We start from the raw sequence: 8,193 nt of genomic DNA on the forward strand, positions 1-8,193 counted from the left end.
AAATATCTAGCCAACAATATTTGAGGATCACTGCTATAATACATACTCTTATAAGAACTTAGAGTGAAGTAAGTCAGACAAAGGGAAATACAATATCATGATATTGCTTATGTGTGGAATCTTAAAAAAAGGCTACAAATGAACTTATCTACAAAACAGAAATAGAGTTACAGATGTAAAAAATAAACTTATGGTTACTGGTGGGTAAGGAGAAGAGGGATAAATTGAAGACTGGTATTGACACATACACACTACTATATATAGAATATATAGCTAATAAGCACCTACTTATGGCACAGGGAACAGATAACTAATAAGGACCTACTGTGTGGCACAGGGAACTCTGCTCAATATTCTGTGATGGCCTATATGGGAAAAGAATCTTAAAAAGTGAATATGTATATATATGCTGCTGCTGCTGCTGCTGCTGCTAAGTCACTTGAGTCGTGTCCGACTCTGTGTGACCCCATAGACGGAAGCCCACCAGGCTCCCCCGTCCCTGGGATTCTCCAGGCAAGAACACTGGAGTGGGTTGTCATTTCCTTCTCCAATGTGTGAAAGTGAAAAGTGAAAGTGAAGTCGCTCAGTCGTGTCTGACTAGTAGCGACCCCATGGACTGCAGCCTACCAGGCTGCTACATCCACGGGATTTTCTAGGCAAGAGTACTGGAGTGGCTTGCTATTGCCTTCTCTGATGTGTATATATATATATATGTATATGTATATATATATATATATGTATATTATATATATGTATAAGAGAGAGAAGTCGCTCAGTTGTGTCCAACTCTTTGCGACCCCATGGACTGTAGCCTACCAGGCTTCTCGATCCATGGGATTTTCCAGGCATGAATATTGGAGAGGGTTGCCATTTCCTTCTCCAATATATATGTATGATTATATGTATAAATTCACTTTGCTGTACACCTGAAACGAACACAAGATTGTAAATCAGTTATACTCCAATAAAAATTTAAATGAAATATTTAAATCCTATATTTAAAAAAGAAAAACTTAGGGACAGGAATAATGGATTCAAGGCAAGGAAATACTGCAAGTCCAATTCAAGGGGATACTATTTTATTTAGTTTTAAAGGCCAAGAAGCAAGTCTCCTTGACAGAAAAAATCCAAGAAAAATTCCTGTTGTCAGAAGAATGTGTGTATAGTTGAGACAACAAAGAACATGATATATTCAGTGACGTTAAAAATTCCATTAAAACTGAAATACAACATGTGGTATGAAATGAGTCAAACTGGTTGAAAAGCAACTGTGAAGGGCCTTGTGGCCTAGCATGGAGGTAGACCAGTGTTGCCAATATATTAATTAGTTAAGTCACTGTCCTTATCCTTAGGTCTAAAGCAGCTGCCAGGAGGAACGGCCACATGTACAGCTGTGTAAGTTGAACTCTGTATAAACTCCAGAAGGAAGAGGCATTCCCTATATTTGAAAATGTGAATGGCACTCCTTGAAGTTGTGCAGTACACATTCTTATATACTAACACATAGGGCAGTCTTGCCAGGAGGGAATTTGGGGAGAAAAAATGTACGGCCTCAGAATATCTGGAACATTTCTTCTAATTTAATGAGTGGAATATGGAAATACTTGTCAGGCAGGTAGATGGAAAGAGAAGAGAAACAAATTTTTAAAAAATAATCCCTAAATACACAGGAATTTCAGGAAAAGGGTGTGTGTATGGAGAACAGCAACCTGGCGTGGAATGACTTATGTGTTCTCTTGTTTAAAATTCTCTCTAAAGGGCTTGTAATCCATTGACTTTCCTTCACTTATTCAACCTGCCCCCTGAGGGAACTATGTATTCTAAAGATTGATAAACAAGAGGATCCTACCATATTGCAGAGGGAGCTATATTCAATATCCTGTGACAAACCAATATGGAAAAGAATGTATATATGTGTATAACTGAGTCACTTTACCATATAGCAGAAATTAACACAACATTGTCAATCAACTATTTTCAATAAAAAATAAAGATTCAGTAAACAGTATAAATTGCCTCCTAACTGCTTTATCTAAGGAAACAGAATTATCCTGGACCTTTTAGATTAGTAGAGAAGAGAGACCAGGTGCTGCCCTGGGCCCAAGAAAACACTGAATCCCACTCACTCCTTGCCATGCCGTGGTAAGTCACTTCAGTCACGTCCTACTCTTACTGACCCTATCCCACCAGGCTCCTCTGTCCATGGGATTCTCCAGGCAAGAATACTGGAGTGGGTTGCCATGCCCTCCTCCAGGGAATCTTTCCAACCCAGGGACTCAACCCACAGCTCTTACATCTCCTGCCTTGGCAGGTGGGTTCTTTACCACTAATGCCACGGGGAAGCCCCACTTACTCCTTGGCATCCATTAATATGTTATTTTACTTATATATTCAATCCACATGCCTGATCAACAACATTAATAACTGCAGCAGGGAAATTTAGTAATAATTTAATATATAAGATAAGCCATTGAGAATTATCTTGTAGTTTGTTTTATTGTCGTTGATCCATCCTAAATGAAAGGAAATATTTTTCTTTCCCTCAGGATGGAGGACAGGCATCTATTCCTCTGGATTCTCCATTTTTTTTAAAAATATTGTTAACTACTTTTGTGCTCAAAAAGAGAGAGGGAAAAAAAGTTGTCAATTTTATTGAGAAATAGGAAGGGAAATTAAAAAACATGGTTTTGTTTTTAAAAATTTGGGCCAGACACCATAAACTAGTGACTGAGTTACAGCCAAGCAGATGTGTTTTGTTTGGCCCACACAAAGGATATTTTTTCCTAATTGAAACAATATTTTTAAATATATGACTTTTTAAAAGTACGTCTCTAATTTTTCTTTAAAAATTGGAAGATCTGGCTACAACGGGCCAGTGACAACACTTAGCAGAGTCCAGTACTGGGCTGTCCCTTTTGGACATGCTTGTTTCCCTAGCACCACAGCTGCAGCAAGCCCTGCTGGCTCCTTGGCTCACCTGCTGCAATCGTTCACACTTCAATGCTTGGTTCTTGTTGGGGACCAGGGTTGGCAACCCTTGGTTAGAAATTTGGGGGAGTTAAACCATGATCTTAGTATATTATAAGTAAGAGACTAGAGCAGGACAGGTTACTTAACTTTCTGGAGATAATACAAAATGGACATGTAGGGTCCCTTGTTAAAATGTTTAAGAATTACAAAATGGCAACAACAGAGCATTAAGGTTAGTGCAGGGCGCTTCTGAACTTGAAGACCTGTGGAACTACACATGATGTTAAACCAGTCCTGGAATGGGGGCTTGGTGCATCAAGAGCTGATGAGGGGAATGGGTGCAGGATGTCTAACCCTCTTCCCAACTAGAAAAGGGGCAGAGTGGTGCCCGGACTTGGAGCACCTCTCAGGTGGTGGGACCATGTGTGGCTGTTTGGGAGCCTGCAAGACCTGAGCACTCATCACTGATGTTCTGGAAGCTAAGGCAAAGGTCTCAATGGCTAAACTGAAACCGAAAGAAATAAAGCCTTCAGAGCCACCTGATTTCAAATGAGAGCAAAAACAGTGATGAGCATTATGTTTTGAAAACAAAGGCTTTCCCTATCATGACAGGAGTTGTACAAGTTCCTGGGTTAAGTGCTGAGCAATCCTGAAAAATAGTTGCCATCATCCTTCTGTGTGTGGCCCTCACACAGGCTTTAATTTGGCTAGAGGAGGGGGAGTAAATCTAGCCCTACCACGGAAATTTATAACAAGGAATATTTTGGGGTTAGGACTTTCAACTTTTAAAAATGGGCTTTGACCCTCAACCCTCTCCTTTTCCTGCTCTACTGTGCTGCTCTCAACATGCAGACCTCTCCTACTGCAAAATAATTTTAATACCTACATATGCTTATGTTCAATGTCTTGGATTTTTATGTATTTGACTTTTGCTAGTCATGTATGGATGTGAGAGTTGGACTGTGAAGAAAGCTGATCGCCAAAGAATTGATGCTTTTGAACTGTGGTGCTGGAGAAGACTCTTGAGAGTCCCTTGGACTGCAAGGAGATCCACCCAGTCCATTCTAAAGGAGATCAATCCTGGGTGTTCATTGGAAGGACTGATGCTAAAGCTGAAACTCCAATACTTTGGCCACCTCATGCGAAGAGTTGACTCACTGGAAAAGACTCTGATGCTGGGAGGGATTGGGGGCGGGAGGAGAAGGGGACAACAGAGAATGAGATGGCTGGATGGCATCACCGACTCTGTGGACATGAGGTTGAATGAACTCCGGGAGTTGGTGATGGACAGGGAGGCCTGGCATGCTGTGATTTATGGGGTCGCAAAGAGTCAGACATGACTGAGCGACTGAACTGACTGACTGACTGACTGAGGCATTTATTTCTCAGTCCTTTTTCTTTTGCCTCTAAAATGGTTCAATTTAAACTTTAATTTTAACCCATTGTACATATTACTGTTTATTTAAGTATATTTTATTTTTTTAGAGTAGTTTTAGGTTAACAGAAAAATTAAGAAAAAAGGAAAGTGAGATCTCGTATATATCTTGTCCACTTCCCATTTCCGTGGCAGAGTTTCCCACTTAAATTATTGTGTTGCTTTAGTTACAATTGAGGAGCCAATTTTTAAACAGCATTATTAACTAAAGTCTGTATTTCATGCTTCTCCTCATCTCTATTCTCTCCTTCAGTTCAGTTCAGTTCAGTCGCTCAGTCGTGTTCGACTCTCCGCAATCCCATGAATCACAGCACGCCAGGCCTCTCTGTCCCTCACTAAATCCCGGAGTTCACTCAAACTCATATCCATAGAGCTGGTGATGCCATCCAGCCATGTCATTCTCTGTCGTCCCCATCTCCTCCCACCCCCAATCCCTCCCAGCATCAGAGTCTTTTCCAGTGAGTCAACTCGTCACATGAGGTGGCCAAAGTATCGGAGTTTCAGCTTTAGCATCAGTCCTTCCAATGAACACCCAGGATTGATCTCCTTTAGAATGGACTGGTTGGATCTCTTTCCAGTCCAAGGGACTCTCAAGAGTCTTCTCTAACACCACAGTTCAAAAGCATCAATTCTTTGGCGATCAGCTTTCTTCACACTCCAACTCTCACATCTATACATGACCACGGGAAAAACCATAGCCTTGACTAGACGGACCTTGGTTGGCAAAGTAATGTCTCTGCTTTTTAATATGCTATCTAGGTTGGTCATAACTTTCCTTCCAAGGAGTAAGTGTCTTTTAATTTCATGGCTGCAATCAGCATATGCAGTGATTTTGGAGCCCAAAAAATTAAAGTCTGACACTGCTTCCACTGTTTCCCCATCTATTTCCCATGAAGTGATGGGACCAGATGCCATGATCTTTGTTTTCTGAATGTTGAGCTTCAAGCCAACCTTTTCACTCTCCTCTTTCACTTTCATCAAGAGGCTTTTGAGTTCCTCTCCACTTTCTGCCATAAGGGTGTTGTCATCTGCATATCTGAGGTTATTGATATTTCTCCCGGCAATCTTGATTCCAGCTTGTGCTTCTTCCAGCCCAGCGTTCCTCATGATGTACTCTGCATGTAAGTTAAATAAGCAGGGTGACAATATACAGCCTTGACGTACTCCTTTTCCTATTTGGAACCAGTCTGTTGTTCCATGTCCGGTTCTAACTGTTGCTTCCTGACCTGTGTACAGGTTTCTCAAGAGGCAGGTCAGGTGGTCTGGTATTCCCATCTCTTTCAGAATTTTCCATCGTTTGTTGTGATCCACACAGTCAAAAGCTTTGGCATAGTCAATGAAGCAGAAATAGATGTTTTTCTGGAACTCTCTTGCTTTCTCCATGAGGAAACTGCTATTAGTCATACACATTGGACCTACTTTATCTATTTTCCATCTCTCTCACCCTTTTCATCTATCTCCTCCACCACCTCTTCATTCTGTGTCATGTATTCGGGTTATCTTTCAGTAAATTCATTCCTTCTTCAGCTGTGTCTAGTTTACAGTCTAGCTGGCCGCACTAAGTTTTATATTTTAAAGACTATGTTTTTTAATTAATTTATTTTTATTTTTACTATTTCTGGGATGTTGTCTTTGATTCATTTTCAAATCAGCAGCAGATTATTTAAATACTCTAGGAGTTTCTTTCTCTTCCTATATACATTTTTTCCAGATATTTCTGACAAAACTTTTCACACTGCTGAATATCATAGAAATGGTCTACTTTCTCTAGCTATTCCAAGGATAACTGAAAAGAGTCCTTCCTCTGAATATGTCATGCAAGAGAAAAAGTGAAATCTTTGCCAGTGACCAGATTGTTTACTTGCCATTCATACATGTATACAACAATTGCACAATGGTTTGATTATTTATTTACTTGGAAAATAGCGAGTGCCTACTATGTGTCACTCACATAAAGACAAAGCAAAGTCCCTCTCCTCACAGGGTTTTCCTTCCGGTAACACTATTAAAGACTGTGTTAAGGTCACTGTTGTGTGGTTGCTAGGTTCTTCTGTGCTCTTTAAATTCTACTTATCATTCAAGGCCCAGCTCAAGTGTTGCCTCTTCTGAGAAGCTTTCTAGATAGCCCATACCAGAATTAATTCCTTCCATCTCTGTTTTCCCATGGTTATACTACTTCGTAATGCTGTACATTACATAGCACTTTGTTTTCATCTCTTTATTCATACATATCAAAGAATAACTTTTCTTTACTTACCTTTTTAAAAAAATATTTTATTGGAGAATAGTTGCTTTACAATGCTGTGTTAGTTTCAGGTATACAACGAAGTGAATCAGTTATAAACATACATATATCCACTCTTCTTTTTGTTCTTTTCCCATATAGGTCCTTACAGAGTATTGCGTAGAGTTCTCCATGCTATACAGTAGGTCCTTGCATGTGTGCGTGCTAAGTCGCTTCAGTCACGTCTGACTCTCTGGACCCTATGGACTGTAGCCCTCCAGGCTCCTCTGTCCATGAGATTCTCCAGGAAAGAATACTGGAGTGGGTTGCCATGCCCTCCTCCAGGGGATCTTCCCGACCCAGGGTCCTTACTGGTTACCTAGTGCATATATGTCAACCAGAATCTCCCAATTTTTCCTCTTACTCCTTTCCCCCTGGTAACTATAGTTTGATTTCTCTATCTGTGACTTCATTTCTTTTTTGTAAGTAAGTTTATTTGTATTTATACAAATTTATTTATATTTTTTAGGTTCCACATATAAGCAATATCACATGACATTTCTGTGTCTGACCTACTTCACTCAATATGACAGTCTCTAGATCCATCTATGTTTTGCAAATGGAATTATTTTTTTCTTTTTATGGCTAATATTTCATTGTATATAGTTACCATATCTTCTAAAAAAGGGGGGGAAGCTTGACATGGATCAATCGAACACATACATATCCACCACCATCACCCTACTGAACTTTGACTGCTTGAAGGAGAAAGTTATATTTCCCTTATTTTTGTATCTCCAATGCCTTGCCCATTGTTCAGTTCAGTTCAGTCGCCCAGTTGTATCTGACTTTCTGTGACCCTATGGACTGAAGTATGCCAGGCTTCCCTGTTTATCACCAACTCCCAGAACTTGCTCAAACTCATGTCCATCAAGTCGGTGATACCATCCAACCATCTCATCCTCTGTCATCCCCTTCTCCTCCTGCCTTCAGTCTTTCCCAGCATCAGGGTCTTTTCCAATGAGTCAGTTTTTCACATCAGGGGCCAAAGTATTGGATCTTCAGCTTCAGCATCAGTCTTTCCAGTGAATATTCAGGACTGGTTTCCTTTAGGATTGACTGATTGGATCTCCTTGCAGTCCAAGGGACTCTCAACACCATAGTTCAAAAGCATCAATTCTTCAGCGCTCAGCTTTCTTTATGGTCCAACTCTCACATTCATACATGACTACTAGAAAAACCATAGCTTTGACAAGATGGACCTTTGTCGGAAAAGTAAGGTCTCTGCTTTTTAATATGATTTCTAGGTTGGTCATAGTTTTTCTTCCAAGAAGCAAGCATCTTTTAATTTCATGGCTGCAGTCACCATCTGCAGTGATTTTGGAGCCCAGAAAGATAAAGTCTCTCACTGTTTCTGTTGTTTCCCCATCTATTTGCCATGAAGTGATGGGGCCGGATGCCATGATCTTAGTTTCTTGAATGTTGAGTTTTAAGCCAGCTTTTTCACTCTCCTCTTCCACTTTCAAGTGGCTCTTTGCTTTCTGACATAACGGTGGTGTCATCT

This window comes from Moschus berezovskii, chromosome 4, assembly GCF_049115385.1.
Source record: "Moschus berezovskii isolate FMDL1 chromosome 4, NW_MosBer_1.0, whole genome shotgun sequence".
In the NCBI taxonomy this organism is placed as follows: domain Eukaryota; kingdom Metazoa; phylum Chordata; class Mammalia; order Artiodactyla; family Moschidae; genus Moschus; species Moschus berezovskii.